Here is a 21,111-nt window from a genome sequence, read left to right as displayed (position 1 = left end):
GCAATAATTACCTGGACCCCTAGCAATAATTACCTAGACCCCATGCGATATTTTTCTGGATCCCTAGCGATAATTACCTGGACCCCTAGCAATAATTACCTGGATCCCTATAAATAATTACCTGGACCCCTAGCAATAATTACCTAGACCCCTAGTGATAATTAACTGGACCCCTAGCGATAATTACCTGGTCCCCTAGCGATAATTACCTGGACCCCTAGCGATATTTTGCTGGATCCCTAGCGATAATTACCTGGACCCCTAGCAATAATTAACTGGACCCCTAGCGATAATTACCTGGTCCCCTAGCAATAATTAACTGGACCCCTAGAGATAATTAACTGGTCCCCTAGCGATAATTAGCTGGACCCCTAGTGATATTTTGATGGATCCCTAGCAATAATTACCTGCCCCCCTAGCGATAATTACCTGGACCCCTAGCAATAATTAACTGGACCCCTAGAGATAATTACCTGGTCCCCTAGCGATAATTAGCTGGACCCCTAGTGATATTTTGATGGATCCCTAGCAATAATTACCTGGCCCCCTAGCGATAATTACCTGGAACCATAGTGATAATTACCTGAATCTCTAGCAATAATTACCAGGTCCCCTAGCAAAAATTACCTGGACCCCTAGCGATAATTACCTGGACCCCTAGCAATAATTACCTGGACCCCTAGCGATAATTACCTGGAACCATAGTGATAATTACCTGGACCCCTAGCGATAATTACCTGAATCTCTAGCAATAATTACCAGGTCCCCTAGCAAAAATTACCTGGACCCCTAGCGATAATTACCTGGACCCCTAGCAATAATTACCTGGACCCCTAGCGATAATTACCTGGACCCCCAGCAATAATTAGCTGGACCCCTATCGATAATTAGCTGGATCCCTAGCAATAATTACCTGGACCCCTAGCAATAATTACCTGGACCCCTAGCGATAATTACCTGGACCCCCAGCAAAAATTAGCTGGACCCCTATCGATAATTAGCTGGATCCCTAGCAATAATTAACTGGACCCCTAGCAATAATTACCTGGATCCCTAGCAATAATTACCTGGACCTCTAGCGATAATTACCTGGACCCCTAGCGATAATTACCTGGACCCCTAGCGATAATTAACTGGACCCCTAGCGATAATTACCTGGTCCCCTAGCGATAATTACCTGGACCCCTAGCGATATTTTGCTGGATCCCTAGCGATAATTACCTGGACCCCTAGCAATAATTAACTGGACCCCTAGCGATAATTACCTGGTCCCCTAGCAATAATTAACTGGACCCCTAGAGATAATTACCTGGTCCCCTAGCGATAATTAGCTGGACCCCTAGTGATATTTTGATGGATCCCTAGCAATAATTACCTGCCCCCCTAGCGATAATTACCTGGACCCCTAGCAATAATTAACTGGACCCCTAGAGATAATTACCTGGTCCCCTAGCGATAATTAGCTGGACCCCTAGGGATATTTTGATGGATCCCTAGCAATAATTACCTGGCCCCCTAGCGATAATTACCTGGAACCATAGTGATAATTACCTGGACCCCTAGCGATAATTACCTGAATCTCTAGCAATAATTACCAGGTCCCCTAGCAAAAATTACCTGGACCCCTAGCGATAATTACCTGGACCCCTAGCAATAATTACCTGGACCCCTAGCGATAATTACCTGGAACCATAGTGATAATTACCTGGACCCCTAGCGATAATTACCTGAATCTCTAGCAATAATTACCAGGTCCCCTAGCAAAAATTACCTGGACCCCTAGCGATAATTACCTGGACCCCTAGCAATAATTACCTGGACCCCTAGCGATAATTACCTGGATCCCTAGCAATAATTAACTGGACCCCTAGCAATAATTACCTGGACCCCTAGCGATAATTACCTGGACCCCCAGCAATAATTAGCTGGACCCCTATCGATAATTAGCTGGATCCCTAGCAATAATTAACTGGACCCCTAGCAATAATTACCTGGATCCCTAGCAATAATTACCTGGACCTCTAGCGATAATTACCTTGACCACTCGTGATAATTATCTGGACCTCTAGATATAACTACCTGGACCTCTAGCGATAATTAGCTGGACCCCTAGATATAACTACCTGGACCTGTATTGATAATTAGCTGGACCTCTAGCGATAATTAGCTGGGGCCCTAGTAATAATCATCTCTATCCCTAGAGATAATTACCTGGATTCCTAGTAATAATTACCTGGACACCTAGTGATAATTAGCTGGATCCCTAGTAATATTTACCTGGACCTGTAGCGGTAATTTGGCGGACCTCTAGCAATAATTAGCTGGGCCCCTACTAATAATTACCAGTATCCCAGGAGATAATTACCTGGATCCCTAGCGATAATTAGCTGGGTCCCTAACAACAATTAACTGGGCCCCAAGTAATAAACACCTGGATCCCTAGCAATAATTATCTGGATCCCTAGCAATAATTATCTGGATCTCTAGCGATAATTATCTGGACCCCTCGTGATATTTATCTGGACCGCTAGCGATAATTAGCTGGATCCCTAGCAATAATTACCTGGACCTGTAGCGATAATTAGCTGGATCCCTAGAAATAATTACCTGGATCCCTAGTAATATTTACCTGGACCTGTAGCGATAATTTGCTGGACCTCTAGCAATAATTAGCTGAGCCCCTATTAATAATTACCAGTATCCCATGAGATAATTACCTGGATCCCTAGTAATAATTACTTGGACCCCTAGCGATTATTAGCTGGGTCCCTAACAACAATTATCTGGGCCCCAAGTAATAAACACCTGGATCCCTAGCAATAATTATCTGGACCTCTAGCGATAATTATCTGGACCCCTCGTGATAATTATCTGGACCGCTAGCGATAATTAGCTGGATCCCTAGCAATAATTACCTGGACCTGTAGCGATAATTAGCTGGACCTCTAGCGATAGTTAGCTTGGCGCCTAGTAAGAATTACCTGTACCCCTAGAGATAATTACCTGTACCCAGGGCCGTCTTTAACGCGGGGCAAACGGGGCAGCTGCCCTGGGCCCTCTCCCTGCTGGTGGCCCAAAGACAGCTGCTCCATTTGCCCTCTGCCCACAAACTATGGGGGCTCATCTGGTGGCCCATGCACTTAGCCGCACGTCACTTCCTCCCACAGAAACAGGAGCCACGCGGGAGGAAGAAGCTGTTCCGGAGGGGGCCAGGCCGGGAGAGCTTAACTCCCAGCCACCCCATCCAGCCCAGCCAGCCCACTGGACCCCAGGGAAGCCACCCTCCAGGAAAAGGTAAGAAACTGGAGGGTGGTTATCAAATTTTGCGTGTGTGTGTCAGTATATATGTATGTGTGTATGTGTTAGTGCGCCAGTATGTCTGTCAGTGTATCTGTATGTCTGTGTGTGTGTGAGTCTGTCAGTGTCCGTGTGGTTCAGTATGTGTGTATGTCTGTCAGTGTGTCAGTATGTCTGTGTGTGTGTGTGAGTCTGTCCGTGTATCAGTATGTGTGTGTGTGTGTGTGTGTGAGTCTGTCAGTGTGTCAGTATGTCTGTATGTGTGTTTTAGTATGTCTGTCTGTCTGTCTGTGTGTGTGCCAGAATGTCTGTATGTCTATGTGTGAGTCTGTCAGTGTCCGTGTGGTTCAGTATGTGTGTATGTCTGTCAGTGTGTCAGTATGTCTGTGTGTGTGTGTGTGTGTGAGTCTGTCCGTGTGTCAGTATGTGTGTGTGTGTGCGTGTGTCAGTATGTGTGTGAGTCTGTCAGTGTGTCAGTATGTCTGTATGTGTGTTTCAGTATGTCTGTCTGTCTGTGTGTATGTGTGCCAGAATGTCTGTATGTCTATGTGTGAGTCTGTCAGTGTCCGTGTGGCTTTGTATGTCTGTGTATTTCAGTATGTCCATCTGTCTGTGTGTATATGTGCCAGTATATCTGTCAGTGTATCTGTATGTCTGTGTGTGTGAGTCCGTCAGTGTCTGTGTGGTTCAGTATGTCTTTGTGTATGTGTGTTTCAATATGGCTGTCTGTGTCAGTACGTCTGTCAGAATGTGTCTCTGTATCTGTATGTTGTCCATTTGTGTTTGTGTGTATATGTATGTGTCAGTGTTTGTATCTGCATGTGTGTCAGGTTGTGTATCTGTGTCTGTATGTGTGTCAGTGTGTGTGTCGGTGTATCTATATGAAGTCAGTGTGTGTACCTTTGTATCTGCATGTATGCCAGTGTTTGTATCTGTGTGTGTCTATGTGTGTGTCAGTGTATCTATATGTAGTCTGTGTGTATCTGTATGTTCTTGTGTGTATCTATATGTGGTCAGTGTGTATCTGCGTGTGTGTGTCAGGTAGTGTATTTGTGCGTATCTATATGTAGTCAGGGGGGCCCAAGTAAATGCTTGCCCAGGGTCCAATCAAAATTAAAGACGGCCCTGCCTGTACCCCTAGTAATTATTACCTGGACCCCTAGCGATAATTAGCTGGATCCCTGGCAATAATTACCTGGGTCTCCAGTAATAATTTCCTGGATCCCTAGTAATATTTACCTGGACCTGTAGCGATAATTAGCTGGACCCCTAGCAAAAATGTCCTGGATCCCCAGTAATAATTACCTGGATCCCTAGCAATAAATTCCTGGACCTCTAGCAATAATTACCTGGATAATTACCTTAGGATAAATTGTTACAATTATACTTAGAGAGATACTGTGTAGGACTAGCTATATGAGAAGCATACATTGTAACATTTATAACTCATAAACTCATAAGTTTTTAAAGTTTTTAAAGCATAGATTACTTGGCCTGTCCCTCTCTCTTACGCTTAGAACGATAATAAACATACCTTTATAATAAACACACTGTTTGTGGCTGGCTCCGCCCTGCTCCGCCTCCTTGGCTGAGATCATGAACTTTGATAATCTCTGCCAATAAAATGCGTCCCATAGGAACGCATTGGAAGGATATTGCGAGTGCACGATAAAAGAAGAAGCACATTCTCCAGAAGCAGACCATTTTAAATCCTGAAGGTGCACACTGAGTTTGAAAAAAAAATGTAAATAAAAAAAAAAGAGTCAGGGTAATTCACTAATGTGAGAATTCAAAGTGAATTTCAAATTTAAGGCCAGAGAAGCTGAACTGCAAGCAAAGTGGACTATAATAAATTTTACAGGTCAGCTATTTTGACCTTCAATTCGAAATTCACTTTGAGTTCACTTTTGTCTATTCTGTTTGTTTGTCTATAAAGCTACCTCCCAACTGATATTCAATGTTAGAAGAAGACATAACATCTAAAAAAAAAAAATACTACTGCTCAGCAGCAACTTTATCATCTTGCATAAGGTAAGAATATTTTCATATTTAAAGTAACACTCCAGGCACCCAGACCACTTCTGCCCATTGGAGTGGTCTGGGTGCCAACTCCCACTACTCTTAACCCTGCAACTGTAATTATTGCAGTTTTTCATAAACTGCAATAATTACCTTGCAGGGTTAACTCCACCTCTAGTGGCTGTCTACTAGACAGCCACTAGAGGGCACTTCCTGGTTCCTAGCACAGGAAACACGCTGTGTGAGGACCTCCAGCGTCGCTCATTTCCCCATAGGAATGCATTGAAATGCATTTTCAATGCTCTCCTAGTGGGAGCGCTAATGCGCATGCGCGGCATTGCCGCGTATGCGCATTAGGTCTCCCCGGCCGGTGGGCGGGATCAGTCTTGCCCACCGGCCAATGCAGTCGGAAGGAGGAGCGACGCGGAGGGAGAAGCAGCGACGTGGGACATCGTCGCTGCCTCAGGTAAGTTACTGAAGGGGTTTTCACCCCTTCAGCAACCGGGGATTGGGGGGTGGGAGGGAGAGGGAACAGGTGTACGGAGAAGGGTTTTTTATTTTTTTTTATTTATTTCCACCACCATAATCAAATACAATGCCATACTTACAACAGGGGCTTAGAATCAGCTCAACTATAATGCGTAATACTGAACATGTTAATATATAAACATTTAAAGTTCAAAGATTTTTTTTTTAGTGCAAGGACAGCAACAAAAATATGTGCAAAAAGTTTCATGAAAGTCTAACCTTGCAGAGCTGATTGGGACTACCATATGACTTGTAGCTAAAATAAAAAACGGTAAATTTATTAAAGGGACACTATAGTCACCAAAACAACTTTAGCTTAATGAAGCCATTTGGGTGTATAGATCATGCCTCTGTAGTTTTACTGCTCAATTCTCTGCCATTTAGGAGTTAAATCACTTTTGTTTCTGTTTATGCAGCCCTAGCCACACCACCCCTGGCTGTGATTGACAAAGCTGGCATGAAAACAAAATGGTTTCATTTTCAATCTGATGCAACTAACTTTACAGGTTTTTATCTCCTGCTTTGTAAATTGAACTTTAATTACATACAAGAGGCTCCTGCTGGGTCTAGCAAGCTATTAACAGAGCAGGAGATGGGAAATTCTAAGTTAAACAGAATTTAAAATAAAGGAAGTGTGAACATTAGATGACTCTTTACAGGAAGTGTTTAGGAAGGCTGTGCAAGTCACATGCAGGAAGGTGTGACTAGGATTGCATAAACAAAGTGATTTAACTCCTAAATAGCAGGGAATTGAGCAGTGAGATTGCAGGGGCATTATCTATACACCAAAACTGCTTCATTAAGATAAAGTTGTTCTGCTGACTATAGTGTCCCGTTAAATACTGTAAATGACTGAACATTACTTGCAAACTATGCATGTTTTATTCAATGTGCTAATTATTCAGTTTATGTTTGTCATTTTACTTTTCAGAAACATCACCTATCAGATACTGAACTGATTATATTTATGAAAATTCTACCTAAAGTGCACTAATGATTAAATGGGCCGTGTAATTTTATAATTTAATATGCTTTATGCAAATGAAATACCAATGTTGTTATTAAATAATTTACTTGTTAATAATTAAATGTATAATGAGAATGAGAGGAAACATTCAAATAAAATATGAAAGACTTCAACCCCTGAACTTGTTTATTGGTAAAGCCATGGAAGGCCTGACCTGGGGGGCAGAGGGCAATTATCTCCCCAGGAAGCAGGCTGAAGGGTCAGTGTTAGGACCCGCTTAGGGGGGTCTGCCTTGACGTTGGCAGGCGGGCATCCCTCCAATGGCCATTGGAGCAACTAAATGACCTCCATTTGTCTAAATATACATAGGGATTAAGGAAAAAGCGCAAGTAACATTTTCTTTTCTTTGGTTTTTACTATATATTGGGGCTGATGTGTGTTGTAGTCCTTGCTGCTTAAGCGCAGGACTTCTCTTTTTGTATTTGTATTTACTTTGTATCACACAGCCTGGTTACAATGCTGCTACCCATCCCATGTGTTCCCTATTAAGGGTTAATAAGTAAAGGGGTGTATATAAAAAATACCCCTTTCTGTCTCATTAGAGATATCTTTGCCAGAAGCTCAAGGAAGCAGGCTGAAGGGTCAGTGTTAGGACCCGCTTAGGGGGGTCTGCCTTGACGTTGGCAGGCGGGCATCCCTCCAATGGCCATTGGAGCAACTAAATGACCTCCATTTGTCTAAATATACATAGGGATTAAGGAAAAAGCGCAAGTAACATTTTCTTTTCTTTGGTTTTTACTATATATTGGGGCTGATGTGTGTTGTAGTCCTTGCTGCTTAAGCGCAGGACTTCTCTTTTTGTATTTGTATTTACTTTGTATCACACAGCCTGGTTACAATGCTGCTACCCATCCCATGTGTTCCCTATTAAGGGTTAATAAGTAAAGGGGTGTATATAAAAAATACCCCTTTCTGTCTCATTAGAGATATCTTTGCCAGAAGCTCAAGGAAGCAGGCTGAAGGGTCAGTGTTAGGACCCGCTTAGGGGGGTCTGCCTTGACGTTGGCAGGCGGGCATCCCTCCAATGGCCATTGGAGCAACTAAATGACCTCCATTTGTCTAAATATACATAGGGATTAAGGAAAAAGCGCAAGTAACATTTTCTTTTCTTTGGTTTTTACTATATATTGGGGCTGATGTGTGTTGTAGTCCTTGCTGCTTAAGCGCAGGACTTCTCTTTTTGTATTTGTATTTACTTTGTATCACACAGCCTGGTTACAATGCTGCTACCCATCCCATGTGTTCCCTATTAAGGGTTAATAAGTAAAGGGGTGTATATAAAAAATACCCCTTTCTGTCTCATTAGAGATATCTTTGCCAGAAGCTCAAGGAAGCAGGCTGAAGGGTCAGTGTTAGGACCCGCTTAGGGGGGTCTGCCTTGACGTTGGCAGGCGGGCATCCCTCCAATGGCCATTGGAGCAACTAAATGACCTCCATTTGTCTAAATATACATAGGGATTAAGGAAAAAGCGCAAGTAACATTTTCTTTTCTTTGGTTTTTACTATATATTGGGGCTGATGTGTGTTGTAGTCCTTGCTGCTTAAGCGCAGGACTTCTCTTTTTGTATTTGTATTTACTTTGTATCACACAGCCTGGTTACAATGCTGCTACCCATCCCATGTGTTCCCTATTAAGGGTTAATAAGTAAAGGGGTGTATATAAAAAATACCCCTTTCTGTCTCATTAGAGATATCTTTGCCAGAAGCTCAAGGAAGCAGCCTGAAGGGTCAGTGTTAGGACCCGCTTAGGGGGGTCTGCCTTGACGTTGGCAGGCGGGCATCCCTCCAATGGCCATTGGAGCAACTAAATGACCTCCATTTGTCTAAATATACATAGGGATTAAGGAAAAAGCGCAAGTAACATTTTCTTTTCTTTGGTTTTTACTATATATTGGGGCTGATGTGTGTTGTAGTCCTTGCTGCTTAAGCGCAGGACTTCTCTTTTTGTATTTGTAATTATCTTCCCAGTCCAACAGCATGGGAGGACTAGACTGGATGTGGGCTGCAGTCTTAAACTATTATTCTGAAAATAGCAGGAAGTGTGTTCGAATATTTGTTGGCACCGTTCTGCATGGGTGGATCAGCAGCAAGGATTGTGCAGGGTCTCTGCTAGCCTGGAACGGTGTGGTCTGTGCTCTCATTCTTCTCCAGGCCTAGAGAGGCCCACGGAGATATTTGCCACAAGACCGCAGTATCTGGGTTGACCAGGCTGCCAGACTGGATTATGGTGTAGTTAGACAGTAACATAAACGTAGCATTCCATTAGTTATTACTGAGTTCGAAGCCTGTGGCAAACCCTCTCATCTATTTACTCTGTTTAGACTTGTGGTAATATCAATTTTAACACACTGTTTCTCTAAGAAACTCACTAAGAAAGTACAATTATACTTACCTTTTGTGTCACTTTAACCACTCCCTCTAGCATGTAAGTTAATGGAACAGGGCCCTCAAAACCCTCTGTTCCTGTGCGTCCAACTTGTCTTGTTACAAATACATGTCTGTTAGTCCACCTGTTCTACATAATTTGTTGGCACTTCATAAATTATAATAGTAGAATGATCCTGTGTTAGACGACCTATAAAAAAAGTACACATTGTTGTAAGTTATAACTCATAACTTACCTCATCTTCTCAAATGTTGAGGAGAAGGATCGTCTTGTCCCTTAAGACTTTTTTAATTTCAAGGTGTTCTCGGAGTATATATATATATATATATATATATATATATATATATATATATATATATATATATATATATTCTCTACTTTCCAGTTACATAACATATATTTAAACTATTTTGCTAATTTATACAGTTTCTTGTGATTGTCGGGTACTGTAACCTGCAAGGATTGTTTTTTTATTTTTATTTTTTTATTTTTTTAAAGGGACCACACCATCATTACTTAATGGCAAAGTCAAAAGTTCTACTGTCTTTAAGTAATTACTCTCTAGGTAGAGATTTCAAACACAAGTTACTTCTTTAAAAGAGAGATTCCACACATGGAATACAGCATAACACCAAATAATATTTTTTTTCGGTGATTTTAAGTCCTGTTAGCCTGTCGTTGTTTTATGTAGCTGTGGTTTTTTTTGTTTATGTATATATACAAGTGTGCTTCCTAATAAAACATGAAATTAATTGTATTTTAACCTGTTAATAAAGAACATCTAGCGTAATAGGGATCTGTCATTTTTTTTGTGCCCCACCTGCGGGTATTAATATACAACCATACATTGCATGCTCCATGTGAGGAGGACCACCTACGCTGAAATCTGTAAAAATTTTTAGGAAAAAAGCTAATTATCTGTGATTGTTCAGAGATCCTCCCTTCCAATAATAAGGAACGCTATCATCATTATCTGTTATTTTTGAATGCATACAAATAAGTGAATACCACTTTTCAATCCATCTCAAAGACTTGCTCTATGGGCGGCCATCTTTAAGTCCTCTTTGGAACCACAGCTCATCAGTTCAAAGAATACACTGATAACCAAGAACTACTATTAGTTCACAAATCCACGGGCATCTTAAAAATGCACTAAGGGACTATTTCAGAAATTTAAATTGTGCGTCATCATAGCCGATGAGGACTGAACATGGCTGCTCTCACAGTTCAAAGGTAAGTCAAGCAAAGCACTAATATATATTGAATTTAAAATAATGGACTTACACTTATTTTTTTTTATTTTAATATTAATACAAAAAAAGAGTTTTCCTTTTTCTGTAGGATAATAACACCTGTTTCAGATAATTAAAGGGACACTATAGTCACCAGAATATCTACAGCTTATTGAATTTGTTCTGGTGAGTAGAATCATTACCTTCAGGCTTTTTGCTGTAAACACTGTCTTTTCAGAGAAAATGCAGTGTTTACATTACAGCCTAGTGATAACTCTACTGGCCACTCCTCAGATGGCTGTTAGAGATCCTTCCTGGGTCATGGCTGCCTAAAATGCATCCAAACATTCAGTATCTCCACCCTCTGCATACAGACACTGAACTTTCCTCATAGAGATTCATTGATTCAATTCATCTCTATGAGGAGATGCTGATTGGCCAGGGCTGTGTTTGAATCATGCTGGCTCTGCCCCTGATCTGCCTCTTTGTCAGTCTCAGCCAATCCTATGGGTATGCATTGTGATTGGATCAGGCTACCACTTCTGATGATGTCAGCAGGCAGTGGGGCAGGTCTAAAGGAAACAGGGACATGTAAGCAGCTTCAGATTTGAATACAAGTAAGATTTTACTATATTTAGGGAGGCATGAGGAGTCCAGAGGGGCTAGATGGTGGTTTTAACCTTATAGGGTTAAGAATACATGTTTGAGTTCCTGACCCTATTGTGCTCCTTTAAGGATACAACCCTGTGATGGTAGGTTAGTCTTCATCCACTACAAGTTAAGGCAAAAGAAAGGGTCTAGTAACCTCCGGTATGCGCTGATATGTACTGATCTTTTTTATGGGAGCTCTACTCATTAATATCTCCTTTATGTCCATTTAACTTTTTCCTTTGATGGAAGGGTCTACATATTTATTTATTTATAAGATATTTTACCAGGAAAGATACATTGAGATTTCTCTCGTTTTCAAGTATCTTTCATTTATCCTCACACAGTGAGAACGAAAACATTATATCAAAACATCCGCCTCCTTTTATCTCTGAAACATTGGTTGAGAGAAATATAGAAACCTAAAATTTGACTGCAGATAAGAACCATTTGGAATATCTAGTCTGCCCAAGGGATATCTTGGAAGTGTATGCCACTCTCTATTGCCACATTTCGTCCACGGCTGTTATGCCAATGGTTCTAGATTTCAAACATTTAACCCCTTAATGACGAGTGACGGACGATCCGTCGAGTGACGGACGGTCCGTCACTCAGGGGAAACCCTTAACGACGAGTGACGGACCTCGTCCGTCACCCGTTTAAATTAACCCCAGATCGCCGCAATTGCGGCGATCGCGGGGTAGAGGCAGACCGGGAGCACCGGATCCGGCTGTCCCAGCTCATGTGCCCGCTCTGACAGGATGTCAGAGCGGGCACATGTGCTCAGTATACTCACCTTCCGCCTCCCTGCACATCCAGGTTCACTGGGAAGTGCAGGGAGACGGATCAGTGCTGATCCTGCCCCCTGTAAAAAAAAAAGTTACATTAAAATCCCACCCCCCTTTACCCAGTTTAATAAAAAAAATTAACCCCTTCCCTGCCAATTGATCACTGACTACAGTGATCAATTGGCAAGGATTTCATTTTACTATGATCTGACTTTTTGTTTTAACCCCTGAGGGTTAATTTTTTTTTTTAACCCTCAGGGGTTAAATGTATTTTATTAATTAATTAAAATATTTTACAATTATAAATTTAGCTAGCTGGGGAGGGTAGAAGTTAGTGGGGAATTGGGGGATTTAGTGTTAAGCTAACTAGGGGTTAACGTTAAAATTTTTTTAAAATAAGCTTTAAAAAGTTAAAAAATTAAGTTAAAAAAAGTTTTAATAACGTTTAAATAAAAATAACCCCCCCCTTTACCCAGTCCAAATAAAAATTAACCCCTTCCCTGCCAGTCGATCACTGCCTACAGTGATCAAAATACAGATCACAGTACTGTGATCTAATTTTTTTTAACCCCTGACGATTAACTTTTATTTATTTTTTAACCCTCAGGGGTTAAATTTATTTAATTAACTAATTTAAATATTGTTTAATTAAATATTTTGCTAGCTAGGGTGGGTGGGAGTTATGGGGAATTTACTGTTAGTGCTGCTTACTGCTAGTTAGGGGTTAACGGTAAAGAAAAAGCTTAGAAAAATGCAAAATCTGTAAAAAAAAGTTTTAAGAAAGTTTAGGAAACTTTAAATTAATAAGCAAAACAAAAGTTTAAAAAATAGTTTAAAAAGTTAAAAAAGTAAAAAAAAAGTAAAAAAAATACATTTAAAAACGCTCATTACCACTACACCTGGAACAAACTAGAGAAAAAATGATCCCACGCCAAGGTTCAAAATATGCCTTTGAATTACCCCAGGGTGTATTCTTTAATAAATAGTATGTGTTTGTGCGGAAGTTTCAATAACCGACCATCTAAACTACTCCATATTAGAACATGGACACGGCGTAAAACTTCAAAGTTAGAAAAAAACTGAATGGCTGTGTCCCAAATGTGCCCCTCCGATGTCCACATATACCTGGCAAAGGTACATACGGGGGTATTTTTGTACTCAGACCACATAGCTGAGCAACATATGAAGTATTATACAGTGGTAGTACACATAAGGTTTGCAAAATATACTGTGCAAACTCACTTTGTGTGTCAAAAAGGCAGAAAAAACGCTTATTACCACTACACTTGGTACAAGCTAGCGGAAAAATGATCCCACGCTAAGGTTCAAAATATGCCTTTTGAAATACCCTGGGATGTCTTCTTTAATAAATGGTATGCCTTTGTGGGGTAGTTTGAATTATATAGCCTGGTAAAATACTCTAAAATGGGACATGGGCACAGCGTAAACATTTAAAGTTTGAACAAAAACTGGAATGGCTATGTCCCAAATGTGCCCCTCCGATGTCCACATATACCTGGCAAAGGTACATACGGGGGTATTTTCGTACTCAGCTGACATAGCTGAGCAACATATGAAGTATTATACAGTCGTAGCACACATACGGTTTGCAAAATATACTGTGCAAACTCACTTTGTGTGTCAAAAAGGCAGAAAAAACGCTTATTACCACTACACCTGGTACAAGCTAGCGGAAAAATGATCCCTTGCTAAGGTTCAAAATATGCCTTTTGAAATACCCTGGGGTGTCTACTTTAAGAAATGGTAGGCCTTTGGGGGGTAGTTTGAATTTAAAACCTGCGAAGATGCTTGGAAATTGCACATAGGCTCAGCGTCAAAATTCAAAGTTCTGTAAAAACTGATATGGCTTGGTCTCCTATATGGCACTGTAGCTTCACAAAATAGTGCCAAAGACATTCATTGGGGATGTCTTTTTACTCAGAAGACTTAGCTGAGCATAATTTTGGGGTTTTGAACTTAGTGGCACATATGAAATATACAAAATGCCCAGCACAAATGCAATCCGTATGTAAAAAAATGCCCAAAATGATTTTTTACCACATACTTTGGCATATATTGGTGGAAAAATGGGGGCATGCTAAGGCACAATATGCACCTTATGAGATACCCTGGGGTGTCTACTTTTACAAATGGTAGGCCTTTGTGGGGTTTTTTTGAACAGTCAAACTGTTATAATACCCCAAATGGAAGCATAGGCTCATTAAATCCGTCTCTCAAAATTCGACTGTGAATACTGAAAAGGACAGGTCTCCTATATGGCACTGTAGCTTCACGAAATATTGCCAAAGACATACAATGGGGGTACCTTTGTACTCAGCAGAAGTAACTGAACACATAATAAAACTTTGTAGAGGAATAGCACCAACTTTACAAAATACACATGAGAAGTTCTTTGTTATAAGTTTGTGTGTGAAAACCCCCCAAAAAACACAATTTTACTCCAATATTTAGCAGAGGTTGGCGGTAAAATGGCTACGTAGAAAGTGTCAAACCAACCTTAGGTAAATAGCCTGTGGTGTCTACTTTATATAAATATATACTTTTGTGTGGCAATTTTGTTTTCTTTTATGGCTATTAAGCTTACAAGACAAACATACCAAATTCTAAAATCGCTCCACATTAAAAGTTTATTTTACTCCTTGTGCTTTGTGACCTGTAACTACGAAAAAAAACTTAAAATCCCAGACACATTATATATTCTGTAAATCAGAACAACTAAATGAATTTATTTTTTTAATTACTGTCCTTAACCTGCACTAATTGTGCACACATTATTATTGCAAAAACTGTAAAAAAACCTCAACATTTTTCATTTTTGTTGCATTTTTCTTTTTTATAATAAATAAGCATTTATGTATATATATGTTACATCAAATTAAAGCCCTTTCTGTCCTTTAAAAAACGGTATATAATATACGTCAGTGCAATAAATTAGTAAAATGCAAATTGCAGTTGAACGCAAACAGCAAAAAATGCAAAAATGCCGTTGTCATTAAGTGAAAGACAAGCTTCCGAAGCTCTGTCCTTAAGTAGAATGGCAAAATAAAGCCAGACTACAAAAATAAACAGAAGCCTGCTACAAACATCTCCAATAAAGTATCATGTGAGTAAAATGTAAGCAGACGTGAAGAGGTCAGTGACCCTCCGGATCACTGTTTTAGTCTGTTATGTCATATGCAGAACTTGGCTAATTTCACTCTGACTTGGGACAATTTCCTTCTGCAATCTGTCACCAATTTTACATTGAATACCAATATAAGTATTTGCATTACCCTTTTCCAGACAATCTACGCAAATATATGTAATATATTCACATAAAAGAACACAAAATATTTTGGCAGTGCCAAATGTAAAAACAATGTTAATAAAACAAGAGAGAGATATGATGCCAACATATGGTTACAGAGAGAGCTGGCAAACTGCAAAAATGAGACAATGCTAATAGCAAGTTCAGTACCAGACGTGTGGAATGACTTGCTCAACCTTCTGGCTCTCGGATAATTAATATCAGTGTACTTACCCTTACAAATATAGATTAGGCTACTCCTGCAACTGCATGCAGAAATGAAATGCCTAGATGGGATTATCAATACTATGATCAAACAAACAAAAAAAAGAATTAAAGAATCTTTTGATGTCAGAGGTTTCTACTATACAGCTTATAGAGCGGGCATAGGCAACCTTCGGCACTGTAGATGTTTTGGACTACACCTCCCATGATGCCTTGCCAGCATTATGGGTGTAAGAGCATTATGGGGGATGAAGTCCACAACATCTGGAGTGCCGAAGGTTGCCTATCCCTGTATAGAGTAACACATGTATTCTAAGTAGTCTGAAATTACAAACTAGAAAATACAGCTACCTATGTTTAAACTCCGACCCCCCCCCCCACCCCCACCCCCCCCCACCCCCTTCCCGCCCCCTCAAACAAAATCTTCATGGATCAAGCTATCTTACAATTGGATGATATGCATTGTCAGTGAAGACAGAAGGTTCTTCATTAAATCAAATTTTCTTACTCATCTTTGTGATATGGATTTATCTATCCATACGAATCACTAGAGGCTTGCAAAGGCCAATTAAAATCTAAATTAGGAAATACTGGCTTTCAGCAAAGTGAATTATTCAGTTATTGGTATGTGGTAGTGATAAGTCCTGTCGACACTTGTTTAAGCCAGATCACATTTATTATTAGTATAATTACTTTAGTTTGCTTGTAACGTGCCAATATCAGTCAATCTAGAAAACATAAAATGCTACTGAATTGTTGATGTATAGGTGTTCATAACTAGAAAAAAATGGGTGGTGGTCATTTAACCAGGATCCAGAATACTTACATTAGACAGAATATTTAACTTTTTCATTAAAATTTCAAGAGTATAATTAAACAAAAGTGAAAAAATTGGATATTATGTACTTTATTTTTGCTAATTGGCTTCATTGCTACAGCAACCTCTCGTTTGTAGAGTAACGTGATTCTTGTTATATTGTTATCATGCAACCAACAAAGAGACAAGGATGTCAGCATCTCTGAGTCCATGATGGGAAGTTCAATGCTTAGACATCCCATTCCTCATCACATGCAAAAAAAAATCTCCCACTACATATTGAACAGCAAATCCTATAATATGGTGGAGTTCATATTGTAGAGATCATTGTGTTGGTTTAATGCTGCTATCACTCCAAGCAGACCATGAAATTCTGCCAATATGCCCCAATCTAAAGGTCACCCGAACTGGAAAGATGAGTATCATGGCGCCCATCTTTCACTGGTAATCAATCTTGATTACTTGCCATTGTGAAGTATCTATTAACTGGAAAAAAATAATCATGTTGTGTGCTTTGAATAGAATTCTACGAGAACAGCTACATTGTAAGCCTTTCAAATCTCAGAGGGGTTACCTTCCACCCAAAAAAAAAAATCACTACCTGATGAACAATAAACCCTACACCTCAGGACTGGGGATTAGGGTTAGATTGGACCATTTGAGCAATAACAGTTCTCTCCACCCAGTAAGTTATCTATGGTGAAGAGACACACACAAACACACAGAAAAAAAAAAGTTTAATTTGCACAAAATGCTATGTGTCAGACATTCAGTGTCTTGTGTGATTCTATTATATTTTCACCAGCTGAACAAGCCCCTGGGGCATTCACAGGACTCTGCTGAGCAGATGGATTTTGGTTCGATGTCGCTAACAGGGCTGCCCGTATTCTTGCAATCATTTTGACTACTTCTCTTTTTGGGAGCCACTTAATTCTTATAAAACCTGATATGACTCATGGTTTACACATGGCGAGAGAGAGAGAGAAAGAGAGAGAATTGAGAGCTATTTGCCTTTTTTTTTTTCCTTTCTCCCCAGCTCTGCAGACAAATTAACATCTCAGCTGTGAAGTCTCAGGCAGTGTAAAGTTTGAGAATATTTGCAATTTACTGAGATCATCGTTGAGTGAGACGACATTGTGGGATTTACACTATGAATTGGATGATAAGAAAGTGCTATGTGGCCTCAGGAGGCGTCACTGCAAGTGTAAATGACAAAAATATATTTTTTTAAACTCTGATGGCAAAATGCATTTAATTTGTGTGTGAATTAAAAGTGATATGAAAACAGCAAAGGATGAAAGATAAAAATAAACATATCAATTCTAAAGCCTGCAATGTTGTTTTTAAAATGTATTTCATATATATATATATATATCATTTTTATTTAGTAATTTCTATTTATTCCCCATTATTTCTTGGATTCAATGTGGAAGCATATTATAAGTAAAATATCTATTGGAAAGTGAGCTGCATCCAAGCAATGAAGCAGCAATCTAAACACTATTATCATGATACATTGAGTACCCTCCCCCCCCCCCCCCCCCCCCCATACACCCACTGCTTGAGGACTCCTGTGACATGTCACAACATTGCAATAAGTTTCAACTTCTTTACACCCAGCAATTAAAGGAGGGGTGCATTGGTGCAAGAGATCTGCACCATGTTTATCACAGACTGGTACCCCCTGGAACAATGATCTGTATATTACCTCTTATTTAGTTATTTCTTATTATTTTGAATAAGTGCATTTAGCCAGACCTGTAGCTCACATGATTTATGGTATTTTTTTATCATCCCCCCCATCACACCCAAATCCCAGCTTCCCTAACAGACACGCTGTATCTCTTCTTCCCCAAAGCAGCCTTCTCCTCGAGTATTTTACTTTTACTGTTATTCTTACAAGAACTGTCCAAGGTACCCCCCACCCCCCTCCTCAGCCTGTAGTATAGAGCATCACTGGCCATTTACAGCTCCCAACATCCCAAACACAGAGCTACTAACTGTCAGGTAGGTTAGCATGCAGCAGCAGAGCATTTCTATGAACAGTCCATCATAGAATGTATCAGTCTCCCCCCAGACACAGTGAATGGCCACATACATACAATGGCAGTGCTGTACCTACCGAGCAGTGTCCTGCGGCTGCATTGCACTGACAGTGTGCTCTCCCAGGAGCTGCACTTGTAGCTCTGCCCGTGCTGCTGACAGAGACAGCTCAGCGCCGGGTCTCCTCCATGTGAATGAAATACTCCCACTGGCAGCTATTGGTCTCTGTAACTCTGCTTCTAATCCACCTCTTATCAGCAAGTCGCCCTGGCCGTGGGCAAAGCGAGCATCCCCTTAAGTTAGCAGGCAACAACTGGCAACAATTGTATCCACTGCCTCAGCATCAGGACCACAGCTTCCTCTGCCTTCATCCCAAAAATGATGTGTAGCTTCACCCTCTCAGTGCAGAGTGAGTGTGTGTGCCTGTGTGTGTGTCTGTGTGCCTGTGTGTGTGTGCCTGTGTGTGTGTGTGTGCATGTATGCACTGTGTGTGTGTCTCTCTTTCTCTCTTGCTGTTTTTTAATCACCCTCCCTGCTTATTTGGATCTTTCTGAAGCCCATATGAATTTCAGAAAAACGTAGAACAATCCTTGCAATTATCACTCCGAGGGCTTTTTCAGCGGTTAATAATTAATTAGTACATGCAGTACTATAAGCTTGCCAGGATAAAGTGAGGAAAATACGTTTAGTGGAGATGGTTGGAAATGGAAAACGAAATGTATGGGTTTTCTCAGGTGTTGTTTTTATCTTTTTATGTTCTTGCAGATTTATAGTAACTCAAAATAGTAGAAAAAATATAAAAATATATATTTTATCTGTCTATCTATCTATCTATCTATCTGTCTGTCTATCTATCTATCTATCTATCTGTCTGTCTATCTGTCTGTCTGTCTATCTATTTATCTATCTATCTATCTATCCATCATATATCTGTCTGTCTGTCTGTCTGTTTATTCACACACTAACATACACACACACACACACACAAACTTATATATATTTACATATACATACACACACTTACACACATTTAACTGAATATAACTGCTATATATAAATATAAATATAAATGTTCACTAATGTTCTTTTGTCCATTTTTCGCCCTCTTATTATTTTTATGTACAATGCTGTGATTGTTTCTGTGTTTCCCTCAGCTAAGCCTGCATTACACACACAGGATGTGTTTTGCTCCCCTGGACATCTGGTGCTCTTCATTATAAAGGTAGGTCAGATCCTGCATGCTAATTTCTATCTGTGAAGGTATTTTACATATCATCAATCAATGACACCCTTTTTTATGGTCTATGCAGTCTATATAAATATTATGAAACAGTTATAATAACTTATGTATTGATTTCTAGACTCACATAATTTAACACTTTTCCACAAGCCTGTAGAACATAAGTACTTTAATAAGAATATTTTACTTGGTGTAAAGTTCCATCTTGAGGAAGGTCTTTGCAACTGCATTTTATCTCTCATTTTTACCATGAATCATTTTCTCTCTCTATCTCTGAAATCACTTTCTCGTCTCCAATATGCTTCGAGCTGACAGACACGGCCCCCTCTTAGCAAGGACCAGGAGAACATTGCACTATATTTAACAGGTTTTAGGGAATTACACTGTCCTGTGTGATATTCAGCAGCTCAATTTCTGAAAGTCAAAATAATCAATGCCTGTTCTTCAAAGAATATCATTCCCTAATCCTCGCAGATTAGCCGGCTCCAGATATTACTCTCGAGGATTAAGGATGCTGACATTTTTTTTTTTTTTTTATCAAAAGATACAAGAAAAAACCTACAAACAGTTATGGAATATGGAGAAAAAAACGGCTGTGGAAAAAAGTGAGCACCGTGGGATTTATCACGATATGAATCAGATAAATATGTTTCATGGAGACAGAATGAGCTCTTATTAGCACAGATTTCGAATGGTTCTTATCTGCCGTCACATTCTACATTTCTATCACTTGTATGGGCTATAACAATAGTCCCGGCATTGGCAACCTTCGGCACTCCAGATGTTTTGGACTACACCTCCCATGATACGTTGCCAGCATTATGGGTGTAAGAGCATTATGGGGGATGTAGTCCACAACATCTGGCATGCTGAAGGCTGCCTACCCCTGGTCTATGCAATGCCAACGAGTGTGTTCATCTTTTCACACTCAGCAGACTGATTAGTGACGGACAGTGATTAGTGACGGACATTGCTCATTAACAAGTCCACCGACACTGGCCAGGAGAATGTTTTCCATGTAATAAAAAAACAGTTTTTCTCTTACCATACATGTAGAAAATATAGAGTAATTTTTTGGGGGGGTTTATTGCACGGATGTATGTTTCTGCATGCAGAAGATGAAAACACTGGATATTGATGGAATATTCAGCGTAAGTCAATTATTTTAATTAACAAGGAGATATTAAAGGAGACACCCAGTTTGTTCCCATATATGTTTAGGGCTTTGGTTTTTACCAAAGTAGAATTTTAAAAAAATATTGTGGCATTTTAAGCCAATGGCTTTGTACACTAACCGGCATTATATGTTGGGTCAACATGTGTTGCCATTAGAAAGGTATGGCTTTGTGGTTTCAATGCTGGTATAATAAAAGTATAAAACTATTTTAATTTACAGGGAAACACCCACCCCATGCCCAGTGGTATGTAGAGGACTGAAAGTTAAACAAAATAGGGATGTTTTATTTTTTGCTACTTTATTTCAAGGGCGATGGTCACCACCTGGCATTAAATGCTAAAGGGGTAGTATTGCCACTTGGGGGTACACATGGCACT

At 39.9% G+C, this 21,111-nt stretch overlaps 1 protein-coding gene across 1 annotated transcript in view; it reads right to left on the bottom strand.

The window, feature by feature from the left end:
* GRM8 (glutamate metabotropic receptor 8) overlaps nt 1–18,751 on the bottom strand; it is an 827,801-nt gene extending 809,050 nt beyond the window's left edge. The window contains exon 1 of the mRNA XM_063446806.1: nt 18,397–18,751. The gene's annotated coding sequence lies outside the window, so the exon portion shown is untranslated. The remainder of the gene's footprint in view (nt 1–18,396) is intronic.
* Nucleotides 18,752–21,111: the final 2,360 nt, after the last annotated feature.

The sequence above is a fragment of the Pelobates fuscus genome, chromosome 3 (assembly GCF_036172605.1).
Source record: "Pelobates fuscus isolate aPelFus1 chromosome 3, aPelFus1.pri, whole genome shotgun sequence".
NCBI lineage: Eukaryota > Metazoa > Chordata > Amphibia > Anura > Pelobatidae > Pelobates > Pelobates fuscus.
This window is presented reverse-complemented; position numbering and strand designations above follow the sequence as displayed.